General features: G+C 37.7%; 1 pseudogene; it reads right to left on the bottom strand.

The window, feature by feature from the left end:
• The window catches only part of LOC149263264 (protein CLAVATA3 INSENSITIVE RECEPTOR KINASE 6-like), a 52,613-nt pseudogene that overhangs the window by 20,726 nt on the left and 8,734 nt on the right, over positions 1-23,153 (bottom strand).

Here is a 23,153-nt window from a genome sequence, read left to right as displayed (position 1 = left end):
TTCAGAAACAATTTTTATTTCAAATTTCAAAAATAATTTTTTATTTTAATTTCCATTTGCATTTGCATGGAAATGGGGGAGATGTTATACAGGGCCGTTAGATCAATGAAACCCTTAATAAAAAAAATAATAATGAAAAAGCATAATGTTCACTTAATTAAAAAATAATAAGAATAATAAATGGGTTCAATTTATTTTCTTATATTGCAATTGTGTTTCTATTAATTGAGTCGAGAAGCACTCTACAATCTAGTATGAGGGAGATGTTGTCACATAATGCTATGTTTAAAAATAATGAATAATACTTACATTAACAAATTAAAAATAATAATAACAAAAAAATAATGTTAGCCATAAATAAAATACTTCAATTTCACCCTAATTTTACATCAACTTTTTAAAGAGAAATAAAATAATTAAAAGTTATATATATATATATATATATATATATATATATATATATATATATATATATAAAGTTTTAATATGAGGCATATACATATTTGCTTTACTACTTAATATGGAGTTCACATAAAATAATACTGTTGATATTAGATGATGTGTAATTCATTATATGTTCAATTTATATGTAATATTTAAAGCAAAAATACATTACAAACAAAAAATAATTTATTTTTTGTCCGCTTGGGGTAGCTCAATTGGAAATAGCCTTGGAAATGAAGTCTCACCGAACTGGAAGCTTTTGGTTCAAATCTTGTGCTATCCCCCTGATCGGGGTGAGAAGTTGGACACCAAGCTTGCAAAAAATAAATAAATTGTTAGCCATAAGTAAAATATTTCAATGTCCATATTAAACAAGTGTTGCAAGGTAGCTTAGTCCGTGTCACTTAAGTTAGAAATTATGTTATGTGAAAAATTGCATTAAAAATTATAACCTGCATTGGTCAATACTAAATTAATAATAGTCAATAGCGAAATCGAATCTTATAGGCTTGTTTTCACACGAACTAATAAATTGAGAAGTGAAGTGGATAAATTAATTCCTTTCAAGGAACAAGGACTTACATAAATTTTGGTAGGAAGTAACCAAAAGGAAAACATAAATAATGGTGGGAGGCAACTCTAGGTAGGTATATTTATATACATCTTCGTATCCATTTTTTATGCAAATACTTCTTTAAACTATAGTGGAAAGTAAATGATGGCAAATATGTTTTTTACCTTAGTGTGAGCTATTTTCAAAGATTTTATTTTTGGATGGTTTTCCTATAAAGCTTAAGAATAAAAGATCAGAAATATCTTAAACTCATGCATGAATATTATATATATATATATATATATAGAGAGAGAGAGAGAGAGAGAGAGAGAGAATATTATATCTCTCTAACTCCACATCTCAAATCTCTCGAGGTGCAAATCTTTCCTCAAGTTTTGCACTCAAAAATAGAGTTGCACTATGAGAAATTTGATTCCTCTCGATGCTTGGTAGAGCCAAAGTTAGATGTATATAAGCCGGTAAAATTCCAATGGGGGAGATGTTGTAGTGGAGCGTTAGATCAATGAAACCTTTAATTAAAAAATAATAATGAAAAAACATAATATTTACTTAATTAAATAAGTAATAAAATTAATAAATGGGTTCATGTAACACCCTGCTCCCACATCTACCCAAGTAACCAACCAACTGGGGTAAACATGTGACAAAGAGTTACTATGATATGATTGAAATCCATATGTATCAGTTAAGGAAGTGGAACTGATAGAACACAACCAACCTGACCTTTTACACATGCAATAGAACCCCCAGGAGCCATCCAACCCATCCAGGTGACCAGCCCTTGAGACAAACTGACATTTTGTTGCATTAAAGCCTCATTCGCTCCCTTGACATGGGCATGCATGCGAATGGGAACCTCTAGTCACTCCCACAACAAGGCATGCCTGCGACTGGGGACTTTTCCAAGTAGTTTTGTGCCAGTGACTCCAGATTTTGTGCCACTTTTTCAGGGCCAAGACTCAGACTACTGCACATAACTCCATGAAACTTTTGGAAATGAAAAGTAACATCAAAAAAATGATACAAATGCAGATACTTGAACAAGCACTTGATTGGACCCCTACTAGCCATGACAGGCATTTCGTCAAACATGTCACAAGTATGCATCCTACAGGTTTAAACAATAGATTTGGGCATAGGGGTTTCATACTTATTTGAGAATCACTAAGAAGCATTGTTGCCTCATCACCATAACTACATTACCATCTATTAAGCCATACATTCATTGTACATTCAGTGATTAATCAAAACATGATGAGAGCCATACATGATCACTGTCATAAAACTCACTCATAACCAACATATAACCAACATAAATATCAAGGATATAACATCCATATAAGCCACATATAAATAATATATTTAGCCATAAGTACCAAGGAGGAAGAGCTCTTATTGATGATTGCATAAGCCGACCAGGTATGGGACTTCCACGAACCACCCAACCATAGACTAGGCTGAACCAAATATTTCTTTCAGTCAGTCACCCTGTGCCATATTCCAAGCATGAATGTGGGATCTCATAAAACAAATCAATCAAAACCATACAGAGCTTCTAGAGGCCAAACCACCTCAACCCTCAACCAGCGATTCCACCTCACGGTCGGACATCACTAACCATCACCAGATTGGTCTCTACCTAAGTTGTCCAGGGCTCTGGAGCGTTTGTTCCAATAAGGGCTTCCAGGACTAGTAACTCAATCCACAGTTGCCACTGGGTTTCAAACACATTTGTCCAATCAGGGCTTCTAGGACTAGTAACTCAACCCACAAATGGATTCCAGAGTGTTTTTCCAACCAAGGCTTCTAGGACTAGTAACTCAACCCAAGCTACTGCAAGGCTTCCAAAGCATTTGTCCAATTAAGGCTTCGAGGAACTAATAACTCAACCCACAGCCAAAGGCATAAGAAAACCAAAAAAAAAAACCCACAACCCCATGACTATTCAGGAAATGACAAGGCTAGGCAAAACCACTATCAATCCACGAAATCCTCCATTCCAATGACAGATCATGACCAAACAACCACATGCATGCCAAAACTAACAAGGAAATCATACATGCAACTCGGTACCTGCAAGCAAAATTCATTGTAGTTGTTGATCCTAATGTCCTCTTGCACTTTCCTGCTTTTCTTTTGCCTTCTTGCTATAAATCCCAAGTATGCCATACTCCTCTAAGAGTGCTCCAAGAAAACTCTAAGTGTCCAAGAGTATGAGAGAAAGAGAGAAAAACGAGAGCTCTAAAACCGAACTGATCAAAAGCCATGACCTGATCCTCAGAAGCCTTTTTATTAATGAGGCCTCTATTTTCTTCATTTTGCAATATTTTTCTTTCATTTTCCTCATCACATGCAACATGTGACCTTTCACCTTCATTTTCTCCTAATTTCCATCATTTTCATAAATAAAATGCCAAATAATGCCTCTTTCCTTTCCAAAGCATTTGCCAATTTCCATAGTCATTAATAAACCAAATGAACACCTACACTAGGATGTTTTGCCCAAAATTCATCTTAGAATACGTGTCCCATGACCAATGTCTTATTTTAGCTTTATTATTTTTTACATGGATTTTTTTATCAGGGTTGTTACAGAATCCTCCCCCTTGGGGGAACACCACCCTCGGTGTTTAATGACACCTACAACCAACAAAACTGCTGAAAGCAAAACATACTACCCATGGAGCTTTATAACTTAGCTCATTATAGTATTTACAATGATCAACCTGCTAAGAGGCAAACCAACATGACAACATAACAACATGACAACCATAATGACATGTCACACATATCGCTTATTGGAGCTTTATAGCACAACTCGTGGTAGTATTTACATCCATATACATATGTACATATACCAAAACATCATACCAAGAATATACCAAAGACATATATGAAGGACATTTTCTCAACCAACAAATAGAGAAGGATACTTAACCCGTATTCGATCTGCCATCTCCCATGTAGCTTCATCGGGCCTAAAGTGCTTCCACTGCACTTTAACCTACTCGATTGCTCGGTTCCAGAGCATAAGCATCTTTCTCTGTAAAATACACTAAGGTTCTGGCTGGAATTGTCCTTCTGGCTTCGCCTGCAATACAAACCAGTCAATCACATGATCAACATATTTAACATACTTTTTAAGCAATGATACATGGAAAACATTATGGAATTTCCTTGTTAGAGGTAGTTCAAGTTAATAGGCTACTGGTCCAACCCTTTCAATAATATTGCAAGGTCCACAAAACCGAGGTGCCATCTTGGCACGTGATCCAATCCGCAAGGAACTCTTCTTGGGCTTGATGCCCAAGTACATTTTTTGCCCAACCTGAAACTCCTTAAACATCTTGTTCTGATCTGCATAAATTTTATGTCTATCTTGTGCAACCTTTAGATTCTTCTTTATTATATGCATTTCTTATTCCATTTATGTCAACATATCCTGTCCTATCAATACCATGTTAACTGGATCACTCCAACTAATAGGAGTATTACAACTCTGACCATAGAGTGCCTCAAACGAACTCGTCCTAAAAGACTCTTAATACCCATTTTTGTAAGTGAACTCTATGAGTGGAAGATACTCTTCCCACTTTTGTTGTTGATGCATCACACACATCCTCAACATATCCTCCAATATCCTGTTGACCCTCTCTTTCTGTCCATCTTTCTGTGGATGATAAGTTGTGTTGAAGGCCAGCTCTGTACCCAAACCTACAAATAACTTTTTCCAGAACCTAGAGTGAACTTAGCATCCCTATCTGACAATCTTCTTCGAGACACCATGCAACCTCACTATCGCTTTGATGAAAACTTGTGCTACGTCATTGGTTGAGTAAGTAGACTTTACTGGAATGAAGTGTGCTACCTTTGTCAACCTATCAATCACAACCATAATCGAGTCATGTTTTCTAGATGTCCTTGACAAACCTGTGATGAAGTCCATGGAAATGACCTCCCATTTCCACTCTGGAATCTAGATCAGTTGCAATAACCCACTTGGATTCTTACACTCTGCGCTTACCTATTGATAATCCAAGCACCTCGCCACAAACTCTGCTGCTTCTTTCTTCAAGTTCAGCCAGTAGTAGAACTTCTACGTTGTTGTCAATGTCTTCTTATACTCTGGGTGACCTGAATACGGTTTCACATGAAAATCTCTCAAGATAAGATTCTTGAGCTCGCTGTCATCTAGCACATATATCCTGTCCCTAAATTTGACCAAGCCATTTGTTGTGAGACAATAGTCCACATCCTATGCACCTGTACCTGCATCTGTACCTGTACCTGTGCATGTACTTGTACTCTACTGTAACTTGTGCCTGAGCTCCATGTACCTGTTATCCTGCTGACCTGCTTGTAAGATTTGAGCTTGTAAATCTGTCCCATAAGAACTCATAGTTGCTATGTGGTTCACCTATATCCACCTGCTAAGAGAATCTGCAACCATGTTCTCTTTACCTTTAATGTACTTGATCTCAAAGTCAAACTCGCTAATCATGGCAAACCATCTATATTTTGGCATTCAAATTTAGTTGGTCAAATAGATACCTCAATCCACTGTGATCGCTCATCAGTACAAATCTCTTGCCAAGAAGATAGTTCCTCCACATCTTCAAGGCATGGATGATCACTTCCAAATCAAGATCATGTGTCGGATAATTTTGCTTGTGCTTCAACTTTTGTGATTCATAGCATACTACCCGTCCTTCCTGCATAAGAACTCCACCAAGTCCTCTCTTACAAGCATCTGTGCATACCACAAACTCTTTGTCTGGATATGCAATATTTAGCACTAGAACATTTGTCAACAACTATTTCAATTGCTCAAAACTTGTTGCACATTCTTCTGTCCATTCAAACTTATTAAATTTTCACTGCAATGACATGATAGGATATGCAATGCAAGAGAAGCTCCTGATGAACCCCCTGTAGTAACCTGCTAACCCCATAAATGACCTTACTTCATCCACATTCCCAGGAGCTTACCATTCCATGATAGCCCTTATCTTCTCTCGATCTACTACTATGCCTTCCTCGGAAGCAACATGTCCCAAGTAATGTACCTTTGTCTAAAAGAAACTGCATTTGCTAAGCTTAGCATACAACTGATGCTCTTTAAGCAATCTCAACACTTCTGCTAAATGTTTGACATGCTCTTCCTCATTCTTAGAATATACCAATATATCATCAATAAATACAATAACAAACTTGTCTAGATAAGGACACAACACTATTCATCAAACACATAAAAGTAGCTGGAGCATTATTCAAACCAAATGGAACTACAACAAACTCATAATGTCTGTACCTGGGCTGGAAGGTTGTTTTGTGAATGTCATCTTCTTTAATGCGTACTTGATGATATCTTGATCTTAGATTAATCTTCGAGAACCTTACTTCTCCCTTCAACTGATCAAACAAATCATCAATCATCGACAATAGATACCTATTCTTAATGGTCACCTTGTTCAACTGCCTGTAATCAATTCACAACTTGAGAGAACCATCCTTCTTCTTCACAAACAATACAGTGGGCCCCATTGTGATACACTTAGCCTAATGTATCCCTTGTCAATCATTTCCTTCAATTGAAACTTTAGCTCTACCAACTCTGGAGTGCTAATCATGTATGGTGTTTTTGATGCTGGTGTTGCCCCTCGTACCAACTCGATAGAAAAATCCACGTCCCCATGAGGCGACAACTTTGAAATCTCTACTGGAAAGACATCCTAAAACTGTCATAAAACCGGGTAGCTTCTCAAGTCATCCGCATCCTCAAATTCCTTACCTTTGTCCCTAGAAATATGTCCTGCAAATAACACACACCCTTTCCTGTGACTACGCTTCACCTACATAATTATCACCATTCTAATAGATGTCTCCTTCTTCTTACCCTGCAAGAATCTCTGTTCTCCATTGTCATCTAAGGACTCAATAGCTTTGTCATAACAATACACTTTGGTCCTATGGAGATACAACCAGTCCATATCCAAAAGCATGCTATATGAACCCAATGACAATACATTCAAATGTTCCGATGTAGACATACCATTCAACTCAAATGCACAAGTTCTTACCCAATGATGAACTCACTTCTTGGTACCTATATCCAACTGTACTGACCAGTATTCTGCATGCACTTCTTTATTTAAACCACACTTATCCACCAGGTCGGGATGAACATAACTATAATTAGATCCAGGGTCAATCAAAATAGAAACAACTTGATCATAAAGCTTACCGTCCATCTCGATAATAAACACCTGGTGATCTACCTCCCTGTTATCCAACGGTGCATAGGTATGAGGAACACTCTCTACAACATTCCCCACTGTCTGTGCTTCCTGAGCACTGTAGATTTGCAGTCTACCACCCTGGTGTTGTGGACAATCTCTCCTACGATGATCTTTGCCACAAGCCCAACACTGTATAGGCTTCCAATCTGCACCCTTGTTCCGCCCTTCAAATTGAAATCCCTGCCCTTTGTCAGATACATTGAACTTCTTATGCGGTGCTACATTCTCTTTTTTACCTGCGTCCCAAGGCCTTGTTCGTTTCTTATCACATTTCCCTTTATTCCTTGCATTACCCTTCCAGCCTGGTTTAATTTCATATCTGCGTTTTGATTGCTCATAACAATGCTTTAGGTTCCAAATGGCCTCCTCCAATGATCTAGGCTCATCAAACTCAATATTGTCTTTGAATTCTATCAGCAACCCACTGATGAATCTTTGAATCTTGGCCTTCTCCTCCTTGAGGTAAGGCACATATCTCAACAACTCCAAAAATCTGCTAGTGTACTCCTCATTAGTCATAGAGCCCATCTTTAGCTCATAAAACTCTTTTTCCTTGTCGTCATAGTACCTCTCTGATAGATACTTCTTCCTGAATAGTCTCTCAAATTCACTCCAAGTCAACTCCTCCTCATAAATATCTCTGACATTCTTTACATCTTCCCACCAGATATCTGCTTGACCTTTAAGACCGGATGTAACTACTTTGGCTTTATGTTCTCTGAGTAATCATGCAATTTGAATAACTTATTCATTCCAAGCAACCATGCTTCTACATCCTATGTTTTGTTCATTTCCTCATCAAATGTAAGTGGCTTTGCTTTCTTGAACTTATCCAACAAATATCCCCTATCACTCCTCCTATAAGGATGATAACGATGGTGACCATGATACCTGTCAGAACTAGAACTAGAATAGTACCTGTGTCCATCACCCCTCCTATCATTAGTATGAAAGAACCTACCATCCCTAATAGTTTCATCTCTATCTGACCTATGGCCACTATGGGGTCTACTACCATAGGTCCCATTAGTCTTATCCTCCTACCCATAGCAGATCTAAAGTGGTCCCTGTCTCTGGAATTATGACAAACTCTGAAGAATTACTACATCGAATTCTGCTTGTTTCTCATATGCCTGCATGATTTTATTATTGTCTACTTTGCAAATCCTTATTTCTTCCTTCAAAATCCGCATTGTGTCTACTAAGTCAGAAGAGCGCCCAACACCATGCTACTCATCTAATTTGTAGGGAGAATCTCTGCAGTCTACCATCTTGCTAGTCATCTTTGATCTCTTCTTCCTGCAAGGTATATCATGTCAGCTAAACCAAATCATAAACAAACCAACATACCTTAGTATAGTTCGGGGAGGATGTCTCGTCTGCAATACCGACCAAATTAGCACAATACATTAGCCTTACTTAGAGTTCGTTGTTTGAGAGAAAAGGAATTAGATATCCATCCCATTGAAACCTGGCATTTCTACTTGGGATGACAACATATATTGGATTGAGAAACACGCTAGGTATGTGTACTATAACACGCAATAAATAAGAAATTCATGCTTATATAAATCAATGCAATAGGTCTAATGCTGTGTTTCAGATATCAATATATCTCTCTTTCTTTGTGATGTATTGCTCTATCTCTATTTGTTGTGATTGTGTGTGTAGTGGATCTGAAAGTGTATCTTGTCAGTAAGTCGGTCTCTCTTTCCGTCTCACCTCTCATGATCCTGCTCTTCTCTTGTGTGTCCATTCCTCCAGTGGTTTCCACCATCCATGTGCCTCTATTGTGATATGTTTTCTTTTTCTTGCATGCTCTATCATTTCTCACACTCTGTTGTTTATTCTATCCACATGATAGGTCCTCATCATTGCCTTCCTGACTTACTGCCTCACCTCCATGAAGTGTCAGATCAACATATAAGCATATTTTCAGCCATTATCCAGTTATCAATGCCTAACTATGCTTACCACATACCCTGACTTCATGCAAAACGACCATCATCCAGTCAATTTATGCATAACAACATATATACACTAACACACATAACCAATGCATGACCGACATGCACTCACAACAAATACATTCAAAAACAACACCATCAACTTTCATATGGCGACGCCACTGCAATCATGACCAATGCCATGCATACACAACAAGCATATAGACCACAAGCACAAGAACCTATATGTAACTGACATGTACATATGACAACACCTTCATCCGCGGGAAACGAAAACCAAACATCACCCAAGGAGAACAAAACTATGCTCTAATACCATTTTCTAACGCCCTCCTCCCACATCTACCCAAGTAACCGACCAACCAGGGTAAACATGTGATGAAGAGTTACTATGATATAATTCAACTCCCTGTGTATTAGTTAAGGAAGTGGAAGCGACAAAACACAACCAACCTGACCTTCTACACATGCAACAAAACCCCGAGGAGTCATCCAACCCATCCAGGTGACCAACCCCTAAGACAAATTGACATTTTTCTGCATTAAAGCCTTAATCGCTCCCTTGACATGGGCATTCATGTGACTGGGAACCTCTAGTCGCTCCCACAGTAAGGCATGCCTGCAACTAGGGACTTTTCCACATAGTTATGTGCCAACAACTCTAGATTTTGTGCCACTTTTTTAGGCCTAGGACTCAAGCCACTGCTCATAACTCCATGAAACTTCCAGAAATGAAAAGTAATAAAAAAATGATACAAATGCAAATAATGGAACAAGGACTTGACTGGACACTTGCTAGCCATGCCATGCATTTCGTCAAACATGTCACAAGTATGCATCCTACAGGTTTAAACAATAGATTTGAGCATAGGGGTCTCAAACTTATCTGAGAATCACTAAGAAGCATTGTTGCCTCATTGCCATAATTGCATTACCATCTATTAAGCCATATATTCATTGTACATTCAGTGATTAACCAAAACATGATGAGAGCCATACATGATCACTATCATAAAACTCACTCATAACTAGCATATAACCAACAAAAATATCAAGGATATAACATCCATATAAGCCACATATAAACAAGTATATTTAACCATAAAATACTAAGAAGGAAGAGCTCTTATTGATGATTGCATAAGCCAACCAGGTATGAGACTTCCATGAACCACCCGACCATAGACTAGGTTGAACCAAATCTTTCTTCCATGCAGTCACCCCTGTGCCATATTCCAAGCATGAATGTGGGATCTCATAAAACAAATCAATCAAAACCATCCAGGGATTCCAGAGGCCAAACCACCTCAACCCTTAATCAGTGATTCCACCTCATGGTTAGACATCACGAACCATCACCATATTGGTCTCTAACCAAGTTGTCCAGGGCTCCAGTGTGTTTGTTCCAACCAGGGCTTCCAAGACTAGTAATTCAACCCACAACTGCGCTGGGCTTCCAGAGCGTTTATCCAACCAGGGCTTCCAGGACTAGTAAATCAACCCACCAAGGGCTTCCAGAGCGTTTTTCCAACCAAGGATTCCAGGACTATTAACTCAACCCAAGCTGTTACAGGGTTTCTAGAGCGTTTGTCCAACCAAGTCTTCCTAGGACTAATAACTCAACCCAAAGCCAAAGGCACAAGAACACCAACCAGAAAGCAAAAGTAAAACCCACAACACCATGGCTATCTAGGAAATGGCAAGGCTAGGCAAAACCACTATCAATCTAAGCAATCCTACATGCCAATGATAGATCATGACCAAATAACCACATGCGTATGTCATGCATACCAAACTAGCAAGGAAATCATACATACAACTCGGTACCTGCAAGAGAAATCCGTTGTAGTTTCTAATCCTGATGTCCTCTTGCGCTTTCCTACTTTTCCTTTGCCTTCTTTCTCCAAATCCCAAGGATGCCACACTCCTCCAAGAGTTCTCCAAGAAAACTCTAAGTGTCAAAGAGTATGAGAGAGAGACGAAAAAACGTGAACTCCAAAACTAAACTGATCAAAAGCCATGAGCCGATCCTCATAAGCAATTTTATTAATGAGGACTCTATTTTCTTCATTTTCCATTATTTTCCCTTCATTTTCCTCCTCACATGCAACTTGTGACTTTTCACCTTTCTTTTCTCCTAATTTTCATCATTTTCATAAATAAAATGCCAAATAATGCCTCTTTGTCTTTTTAAAGCCTTTGTCATTGCCTTTGCAAATTTCCATAGCCATTAATAAACCAAATGAACACCCACACTATGATGTTTTGCCCAACATTCAACTTGGAATACATGTCCCATGACCAAGGTTTTATTTTACCTTTATTTTACATGGATTTTTTGACGATGGCTGTTAGAGTTCAAATCAATTTTTTTTTTTTTGGCTGTGGTTCACGGACACCTTGGTCAATGGGTGGTCACTACGTCCACGGAAAAATCTGGGTTGATCGACCCTGAAGGGAATCTAGCCCTGCGGCCCACTAGCAAGGCCTAACCCTAAGGGCTTCGGGCAGAATGGACCCTGTGACCTCCCAAATGGCGAGGCACTGATTTTGACCAACTGAGCTAACCCTTGGGGCTAGTTCAAATCAATTTCTTATATGGAAATTTTGTTTTTATTAATAAAATTACAAAAAAGCAACAAAGTAAAAAAATAAATCATAATATGCATATCCCATTAAAGGAAATTTTAATATCAACAATACTTTTTTGTAATCAAGATATTGCAAAACTTCAAGTTTAAATCTAATTAATAATCATACAAACACCTAATAGTTAAACTCTTTTTTCAACTCTATGCATATCACATTAAAAGATTAATTTATAAAAAGTATAAAACATTTGAAAAAAATGCCATATATGATATGTATTATGAGTGTTTTAAAAAATTTGAGAATATATATATATATATATATATATAATTTTTATTTATTTATTTATTATCTCAAAAGGGGTATGAAAGAGGGTGGGGGAAGGAGCAATCTACCATCACCCTAAGTAATGGGGGAGAGTAGTGTGGATACCGCCCTCCCCATGGGACAATTATGTGGTAAGACAATTATTTAAACTCTCATGCGAATTCAATCCAGGCATAAATGCATAGTGATGTTATGATAAACAAAGGATACATGTTTTGATTGCGGTCAGTTTATCAAGGTTATGATTAATGATGACTGCGGGTACCATGAAGTTAAAATAGGCTTTACTATTGCTGCCTCGTCCATAATTTTATATTCCTACAGATTATTTGCTTTCAATTGGAGAAAGATTTATTTTGGATTCTTAGTACTAATTTGGATCCGCATTTTATTCAACCAACTTTTCGCTAAGAGAAGAAACATAACCTCCTACCCTAATTCCTCCATCTCTCTCGTTAGAATTTTTTTGCAGTGGTGATTTAGGTATATACGATGCCTATTGGAGCATATCTAGTTAGTTGTCCTCTCTCTGGGTGAATCTCCCTCGACGCTTGGCTCTCACCATGTTAGCATTAGTGTGGGATCATCTTTGTTTTTTGAGTTTAAGCTTTTGTGACTTGAATTTTTTTATTTATCTTTTTGGGATCCATCACATTCATTTATTTTTTCCAGCATTTAGAACCAACCAATGTGGTTCGTCATCTTTGTTCACGGTGGTGAAAATCCACTTTAGATGCATTCGGGACTGGTTTGCATTAGAATTCCCTAAGCATTTGCGTTCTTGGGTACTTCTCATGGTTTTATATATCAAGTAGTCTATTTCTTCTTCGCATTACTTTGTGCCATTGGCAATATTTGGCTACAACTGCTCTCTCCCCTTTTGGGTCATTTCCTTTAGTGTTTCTTCCTGGTTTTGTTGATCACGACTTTGACCTTGCGGAGGATTTCTTTGTCTCTACCATCGATCTTTATTTTCTTGTTATGTTCCAAAATGTCATTGGTCTTCCTTTCTGCCCTTGGTCATAGTTCTCTAAAGCACTCTTCCCTCATTTGGTTGGATTTTTTTTTCTTGTTTTCCAATGCTAAGGGAGAGGGATTTCTCTTGTAAAGGGGAAGGTGACAAGGGAGGTTTCAGTGGCACTAGAGCATGTAATTATAACAGCCCCAAATTAAAAATCCATGTAATAAAGTTAATAAAGGTAAAATAATACCAAGGTCATGGGACACTTATTCTAAGCTGAGTGTTGGGAAAAACATCCTAATGGGTGTTCATTTGGTTTATTACGGCTAAGGGGAAATTGGAAAAGGAAATGGCAAAGGCTTTGGAGGCAAGAGGCATTAATTGGCATTTTATTTATGAAAACAATGGAAATTAGGAGAAAAGGAAGGTGAAAGGTCACATATTGAATGTGGGGAGGAAAATGAAGGAAAATAATGGAAATTGAAAAAAACAAAGGCCTAACTAATAAAAATGTTTTTGAGGATTAGTTCACAACATTTTGTCAGTTTTAGCTTGAAGCTCTCTCTATTCTCTCATACTCTTGCACACTTACAACATTCTTAGAGCACTCTAGCATTGAAGGAAGGAAGGAAAATAAAAGACAATAAAGCAAAGAGAAGGAAGGATCAAGTGAGGAGGAGTTGGATCAAGCTGTTACAACGGGATTACTTGCAGGTATCGAGTTTCTTATATGATTTTCTTGCTAGTTTTGGCATGCATGGTATATGCATGTGTGTATTTGGTTTTCTTGTTGTCTTTGACATGGGTTTTGGCAGACATGACAATGGTTTCAGCCTTGCCTTGCCATTTTTGGATAGCCATGGTGTGATGGGGTTCTTTCATTTGGTTGAGTTGGATTGCCGGATGGTTTCAAAACTGAGTGAGGTGTCAAAGGAAAAATCAGAAGGCTTAGGAATATCTGGACCGATAAAGGTGGGATTGCGGTAAAGCCTAATTGTGTATACCCATGTTGGGCCTAGGACTCCTTGACCGATAAATGGAGGGATATATGGTAAAGCTTGAAGGTGGCGACAAACAAATTCCTCATGTTTTAGGTGGAGATATCTAGAGACATCCATGGTTGTATAGGCCTAGTGATCCTGGACCGGTATGTGGTGGGATTGCGGTAAAGCCTGGTAGTGTATGTTTCTTTTTTGAGCCTAGGAATCCCTTGGTGGGATATATGGTAAATCTTGATTGTATAGGTGCTTGCTTCGGGCCTAGAAATCCTTGACCAGTTTTGGAGGGATATGTGGTAAATCCTAAGAAGCATGGTCGATTGTGTTGTGAGTTCAACATTCATGTTTGGAATATGACACAGGGGTGATTGGTTGAAAGAAATATTTGGTTTAGCCCAATCTATGGTTGGGTGGTACATGTAAGTCCCTTACTTGGTTGGATTTGCATATGTTAATAATAGCTCTTTTCCTCTTGTGTTCTATATGTAAATGTACTTGTTATTATGTGGCTATGATGGCTATTCTATTATTGTTGTTTATCTAGTTATATGCTAGTTACATGCATGGATTTATGACAACCTTGAGTTATGGATCTCATCATGTTTTAGTTAGTAGATGAAATTTTAATGAATGAATGACTTAAGTGAGAGGGCATCTGATCTTCTTGACGAATCCTAGATAAGTATGAGGCCCCTATGTTCAGACGTGTTTTTATGACCTGTACATTCCATGTTCATGATGTGTTTGACGAAATACATGTCATGATTAGGATGGGTCAGGCTAGGTCCTTATTCAAGTTTTGCATTAGAGGCCTTGTTTCCTTGTTATTTATCACTTCTGAGTGTTTCATTATGTTCTAGGTGGAGGTTTGGATCCTTGTCCTAAAAAAGTTGCATAGATCTCACGGACGCTAGCACATAACTCGCTGGAAAACATTGCAGTCACTGGGAAGCATGCTTGTGGGAATGACTGGAGGGTTTCAGTCACATGAAGGCATTGTCGTGGGAGCAATTAGGGGTTTAGTTCAATGAAAGCCTAAGTTAACTCAGGGGTTGGGCACCTGGGGTGGTTGGTTAGCTCCTCGGGTCTTGTAGCACCTGAGGGAGGTCTGTAAAGTTTTGGTTCGCCGGTTCCACTTCCTTAACTGTACTTAGGGAGTTGAATCATATCATAGTAACTCTTTGTTACATATTTATCCCGGTGGACCAGTTAGCTTGGGTAATTGTGGGAAGAGGGTATTACAAAGTGGTATCAGAGCATGGTTCACCCCTTGGAATAGATGGGAGGAATGCGTTTGTCATGCATGCATGTAGGTTGGATATGTGCTTGATGTGTATGAATGGTGATAGTCACTGATGGGCCTCCAAATTAGACATAAATTAAGACCCATATAACCATCCGTCAACACATTAAACCTCTCTTTTTGCATTAGATGACATATTTTTAACTTTAATATGTTCATTAGGAAGTTTTAAAGATAATTGCATATTTGTGCCTAATATTATCTATTTTTGTAGAATATTGTGAGAATATTGCGCAAATTATGAAAATTTGGAGGAAGAAATAATCTAGGGACTTGCTCCCTCCTACACGAGGATCAAGATTGGATAATAAATGAACAAAATATCATGAAATCATTGACAAATTCTGGAGCTCCAACGATTGATAAAATCTAGGAATGTGTTCCCTGTCATTTAATGCAGATTCCTAGTGTTAGGAACCAGATCCACTATTTGAGGGATTTTGGAGGGAAAAGCTTCTTCCTTTCAAGAAGAATACTTCCTCATCATATTTTATAAGTACCAATTCGAATTTTCCTCTATAAGCATGTATTTTTTAGTCTTCTTGTGGAGAAAACATGTATTTTTGTAGCTCCACTTTCATTTCTAGTAGGGATGTACTTGGATTGATTCAATAATGAAGTTTGGTGTCATTTTTAGCTTCTAAAGCTTGGTATCCTTCATAGGAAACTTAGTATTCTTGGGCTTGGCCACCTTAGGAGCCTCATATCCCTTTTGTATAATTTTTTATTTTATTTTTTTCACTTCTTATTCCCATGCATCTCTTATTATTGTTTTTCCTATTTCTGCATTCAATATTGATGCCTCTTTTGTTGTAGGATTGGTTTAAATGATTGAAGTAAGTTATTTTTCAGGTTATTTACAGCGTCACAATTATAATTCATCCTTAGAAAAACTTTTAGAAGTCATTTTCATTATTGAAGTACTTGGATTGGTTGATTAGTTCACAAATCTAGAATTTCTGGAAGTCCCTTGTAGAAAAATAGTAGTAATTTTATGCTATTTTTAGAACAAGTTAATGAATTTCAATTGAGTTTATTCCACTCCGATTAGGTCATAAAACATTCAATTTAATAACAAAATTTACCCCAATGCATTTTCACTTGATTAGGTTAGGCATTTGATAGGTTAACTAGCTCACTAATTCTTGAATTTCTAGTTTTTAGAGTAGTAATTTTCTGCTATTTTTTAGCATGTGTTAACAGGGGTATTTTGGAGTGATTCTACTTGGAATGGAGTCCTAAGACATCCTAATTAATAAAAAAAATTGTTCCATCCCATTTTCATTTGATTTAATGGTCATTTAGTGAATTATCTCCTCCTATCGTAATTATGTTTCGCCTGTAACAACCTCATGTACCACTCCAGTAGCACGTGTAAACTTGACCATATTTGCTCCAAAAGTTTGGTTTTTGTCTCTTAAGATTGAATCATAACCCTTAAGCTCTAAATCCATTATTGAGGAAGAATAAACACCAATTAGTACATGCCTTTTTACAAAGTAGATTAGGCCTATTTATTTGAATTCACACTCTTAGGATTTCAATTACAAATTGTTATTCTTGCCTAGGATTAATTTCTTTTCAAAGTAACATTTCCATTTCTACAATTAGTTTAGGCTTTGATTTCATTAAATTCACTCCATTACAGCAAACCAATGAAAGAAGGACATATTGTATGCTGCACATATAGTGTCGACACCTCTTAAGTTTGTACGAACCTCGAGTTGATAATTTAAGTTGGTAGCCTTGGGAGTTGCAACATTCTTGTTGTAATATTGGGGCTCATCAGTCATTGTTGCAATTGTGTGGTCATGTAGAAGTTGAAGGTGTTGTTGTTAGGATGTTTTCTTCATGAATGCATGTCGGTTGTATATGAATTTTTTATGCATGTTAGTGTTTATATGTTGTTATGCATGCATCGTGTCCAGTTGGTGTTATAGTTTGTGACATCATGCATGGTAAATAGATGATGATTGAGATGATGTCTATATAATGTCATAAATATGATTATACAGGTATTGTGCTAATCTGGTTGATCTTGCAGACAAGATATCCTCCCCTAAACTATACTTAGGTATGTTGGTTATGTTTATATTTTGGTTTCGCTTACATGGTATGCTTACAGGAAGAAAAAGAATATCAAATATGACTAGCAAGATGGTAGATAATAGTTCACGAGATTCTCCCTATAGATCATATGAGAAACATGGTGATGGATACTCTCCTAACATAACAGACACATTGAGAAGTTTGAAGGCAGAAATAAGAATTTGCAAAGCAGATAATGACAGGATCATTAGGCATAGGAGAAACAAGCAGAGGTCAATGCAATTATCCTTTAGAGTTTGTCAGACTTGCAGAGATAGGGACCACTTAGAATCAGTCATGGACACAAGGATAAGACTAATGGGGCATATGGCAGTATGTCTGATGGCTGGCACAAGTCGGATAGGGATGACGCGATCCAAGATGGTAGGTTCTTGGATATGTTGGATAGGAGAGGTGATGGACACATGTTTTTTTCTTGTTCTGGTTCCGATAGGTACCATTTTCATCATCTCTATCATCCTTACATGAGGAGTGACAGGGAATATTTTATAGATGAGTTCAAGAAAACCAAGCCACCTACATTTGATGGAGATTTGAAGAAGTTGGAAGATGCAGAGGCATGGTTACTCGGGATGAATAAGTTCTTTGAGCTGCATGATTACATAGAGAATATGAAGGCCAAAATATTTATCTTTAGCCTCAAAGGGAAAGCAGACATATGGTGGGAAGATGTGAAGCGGGTTAGAGACATCAAGACAAAGGAGTTGAGTTGGCATGAATTCAAGAGACTTTTCAGGAAGAAGCACTTGTCATAAATGTACTCCGACAATAAATCCAAGGAATTCTATGAGATAAAGATGAGATCAATGACATATGAGGAGTATACGACCAAGTTCCTGGAGATTTTGAGGTATGTACTGTATCTAAAGGATGAGAAAGCCAAAGTTCAAAGGTTTTTCATTGGATTACCATTAGTATTTAAAGATCAGATTGAGTATGATGAGCCTCACTCACTTGAAGAAGTCATTGGAAAGTTGAAACATTGTTATGAGCAATCAAGGTGTAAGAAAAAATCTTAGCAAGGTTCGAAAGGGACAAACAAGACAAAAGGTAAATGGCAGCTGAAAAGAAAAATACCCTAGGATGCAGGTGAGAAAGAGAATGTTGTAGCTTACAAGAAGTTTAATGGACCTTAGCCTGGAGAACAACATAACATAGGTGATGGTAGAAGATAGTTGTAATGTTGGGCATGTGGTAAGGAGCATCTTAAGAAATATTGTCTACAAAATCAGGGTGGCAGACCTAAGATTTACAGTGCACAGGAAGCACAGAAAATTGGGGGTGTTGGGTAGAGGATTCCTTAGATCTATGTAACATTGGATAACAGGTAGGTGAATCATCAGGAATCTGTTACCGAGATGGACGATAAGCTTTGTGATCAATTTGTTTCTATTTTGATTGACATTGAATATAATTATAGTTGTGTTAATCCTAACCTGGTGGATAAGTGTGGTTTGAATAAAGAAGTACATGCCAAATATTGGTTAGTGGAGTTTACTATAGGTAAAAATAAAATAGTTCATCATTGGGTAAGAGCTTGTGCATTTGAGTTTAATGGTATGCCTACATCAACGCATCTGAATGTACTTCCGTTGGGATAATATAGTATGCTTTTGGGTATGGATTGATTGTACCTTGACAGGACCAAAGTAGATTATTATGAAAAGGCTATTAAATGCTTGGATGACAATGGGCAACATAGAATCTTACAGGGTAAGAAAAAGGAATCATTAGTTAGAATGGTTACAATTATGTAGGCAAAGCACAATTGTAGGAAAGGGTGTCTGTTATTTGCAGTACATATTTCTAGTGGCAAAGGTAAGGATGTTGAGGATGCAGAAGTCTTGAATAGGTACCCAGTTACATAGCAGTTTCAGGATGTGTTCCGAGCAGAGATTTCAAAGTTGTTGCCTCACAGGGAAGTGGAATTTCCTATTGAGTTGGTACCAAGGGTAGCACCAACATCAAAGGCACCATATAGGATGAGCACACTAGAGTTAGTGGAATTGAAATTACAGTTGAAGGAAATGATTGACAAGGGATACATTTGGACAAGTGTATCATTGTGGGGTGCACCAATGTTTTTCATGAAGAAGAAGGATGGTACTCTTAGTCTGTGCATTGATTATAGGTAGTTGAATAAGGTGACCATCAAGAATAGGTATCCATTGCCAAGGGTTGATGATTTTTTTGACCAGTTGAAGGAAGCAACAGTGTTCTCGAAGATTGATTTGAGATCAGGATACCATCAAGTACGCATTAAAGAAGAGGAAATCTACAAGATTGCTTTTCAGACCAAGTATGGGCATTATGAGTTTGTTATAGTTCCTTTTGGACAAGTTTGTTATTGTGTTCATTGATGATATATTGATATATTCTAAGAATGAGGAAGATCATGTTGAACACTTGGCAACAATATTGAGATTTCTAAGAGAGCATCAGTTGTATGCCAAGCTTAGAAAATGTAGTTTGTTTCAAATAGTGGTACATTACTTGAGGCATGTTGTTTCCAAGGACGACATAGCAGTGGATCCAGAAAAGATAAGGGTTATGGGCATCTCCTAGGAATGTGGATGAGGTAAGGTAATTTATGGGGTTATCAGGTTACTACAAGAGGTTCATTAGGAACTTCTCACAGATTGCATATCCTATGACATCATTGTAGTGAACAGGGAAGAAATTTGAATGGATAGAGGAATGTACAACAAGTTTTGAGTAGTTGAAATAGTTGCTGACAAATGCTGGCAAATGCTCTAGTTCTCAAGATTGAAAATCCGGATAAAGAGTTTGTGGTGTGTACATATGCCTGCAAGAGAGGACTTGGTGGAGTCTTGATGTAATAGGGACAGGTGGTATGTTATGAATCAAGGAAATTGAATGAGAACGAGTAGAATTATGTTACACATGATCTTGAGTTGGTAGTAATTGTCCATGCATTTCAGATGTGGAGACACTTTCTTCTTGGCAGAAGGTTTGTATTGATAAGTGACCATAGTGGATTGAGATACCTATTTGAACCAAATCTGAATGCGAGGCAAGCTAGATGGTTGGCCACGATCAGTGAGTTTGACTTCAAGATCAGGTACATTAAGGGAAAGGAGAACATGGTTGCAGATGCTCTTAGCAGAAGAGTGTAGGTAAAACATATAATGACTATGAGTTCATATGGGACATATTTAAAGGATAAGCTCTTACATGCAAGATAACAGGATGACAGGTATAGGGATATCAGGAATAGGTTACAATAACAAGGTACATGTAATCAGGGTGTGGACTATTGTCTTACAGCGGATGGTTTGGTCAGATTTAGGGACATGATCTATGTGCTAGACAATCATGAACTTAAGAAGCTTATCTTGAGAGAATTTCATGTTAAGTCATATTTAGGCCATTCGGGATATCAAAAGACATTGACAACGGTAATGAAGTTCTACTACTGGCCGAATTTGAAGAAAGAGGTGGAAGAGATTGCTGTGAGATGCTTGGATTTTCAATAGGTAAAAGCGAAGTGTAAGCATCCAGGAGGTTTACTACAACCGATTCCAATTCTAGAGTGGAAATGGGAGGTCATTTCTATGGATTTCATTATAGGTTTGACGAGGACATATAAACAACACGATTCCATCATGGTTGTGGTGGACAGGTTGTCAAAGGTAGCACACTTCATTATGGTAAAGTCTACATATTCAGCTAGTGATTTAACATAGGTCCTCATCAATAATATAGTGAGATTGCATGGTGTTTCGAAGAATATTGTATCAAACAGAGATTCCAAGTTCACTTCCAAGTTCTAGAAAGAGTTATTTGCAGGATTTGGTACAAACTTGGCCTTCAGCACAACCTATCATCCACAGACAAATGGATAGACAGAGAGGGTCAACAAGATACTGGAGGATATGCTGAGGATGTATGTGATCCATCAGCAACGAAAGCGGGAAGAGTATCTTCCACTGGTTGAGTTTTCTTACAATAATGGGTATCAAGAGTCATTAAGGATGAGTCCATTTGAGGCACTGTATGGGCAGAGTTGTAATACTCCTATTAGTTGGAGTGGTCTAACGAACATTGTATTGAAAGGGCCAGACTTGTTGGAAGACATGGAACAATAAATGCAGGTTATCAAGAAGAATCTAAAGGAAGCACGGGACAAACATAAGAGTTATGTAGATCAACACAAGGAATTTAAGGAGTTTCAGGCTGGGGAACATGTTTATTTGCACATCAAGCCCAAGCAAAAGTTCCTCGAGGATTGGGTCATGTGCGAAGCTAGCACCTCGGTATTGTGGGCCTTTTGAGATACTTGAGAGGATTAGATTAGTGGCCTACAGACTTGCACTGCCTCTGACAATGAAAGTCCATGATGTTTTCCATGTTTCATTGCTTAAAAGATATGTAAAGGATGTTGATCATGTTATTGATTGGTTTGTATTGTAGGTGGATCTAGAAGGAGAATTCTAGCTGGAACCTCAGTGCATTTTGCAGAGAAAGATGATCATGCTCTGGAATTGAGCAATTGAGCAGGTTAAAGTGCAGTGGAAGCACTTTGGGCCCAATGAAGCTACATGGGAGATGGTTGATCAAATGTGGGCTATGTATCCTTAATTGTTTACCAGTTGAGGAAAAGTAGTATTAGTATATGTATATATGTATATGGATGTAAATACTGCAATGAGTTGTGTAATAAAGCTCCAGTAAGCGATATGGTTTTCATGATGTTATGTTTGTCATGTTGGTGTTTCTTTTCAACAAGTTGTTCATTGTAAATACTGCATTGAGCTAAGTTATAAATCTCCATGGGAAATATGTTTTTCTTTTCAATGGTCTTGCTGGTTGTAGGTGTCATTGAATAATGAGGACGGTGTTCCCCTGAGGGGGAGGGATTTGTAACAACCTCAGGTTAAAAATCCATGTAATAAAGTTAATAAAGGAAAAATAAGACCAAGGTCATGGGACATGTATTCCAAGCTGAATGTTGGGAAAAACATCCTAGTGGGTGTTCATTTGGTTTATTATGGCTAAGGGGAAATTGGAAAAGGCAATGACAAAGGATTTGGAAAGGCAAGGGACATTAATTGACATTTTATTTATGAAAATAATAGAAATTAGGAGAAAAGGAAGGCGAAAGGTCATGGGTTGCATGTGAGGAGGAAAATGAAGGAAAATAATGGAAATTGAAGAAAACAAAGGCCTAATTAATAAAAAGGCTTATGAGAATTAGTTCACAACCTTTCGTCGGTTTAGCTTAAATCTCTCTCTATTATCTCATACTCTTGCACACTTAGAGCATTCTTAGAGCACTCTAGCATTGGAGGAAGGAAGGCCAAGGAAGGACAAGAAAGCAAAGGGAAGCAAGGATCAAGCAAGGAGGAGTTGGATCAAGCTTCTATAGTGGGATTACTTGTAGGTGTTGAGTTGCATGTATGATTTCCTTACTAGTTTTTGCATCTATGGTATATGCATGTGTGTATTTGGTTCTCTTGTTGTCATTGGCATGGGTTTTGGTAGGTGTGATAGTGGTTTTAACATTGCCTTTCCATTTCCAGATAACCATGATGTGATGGAGTTATTTCATTTGGTTGAGC

Source organism: Pinus tabuliformis, chromosome 6 (assembly GCF_031772625.1).
Source record: "Pinus tabuliformis cultivar Carrire ecotype Pingquan chromosome 6, CPIR1, whole genome shotgun sequence".
NCBI lineage: Eukaryota > Viridiplantae > Streptophyta > Pinopsida > Pinales > Pinaceae > Pinus > Pinus tabuliformis.
This window is presented reverse-complemented; position numbering and strand designations above follow the sequence as displayed.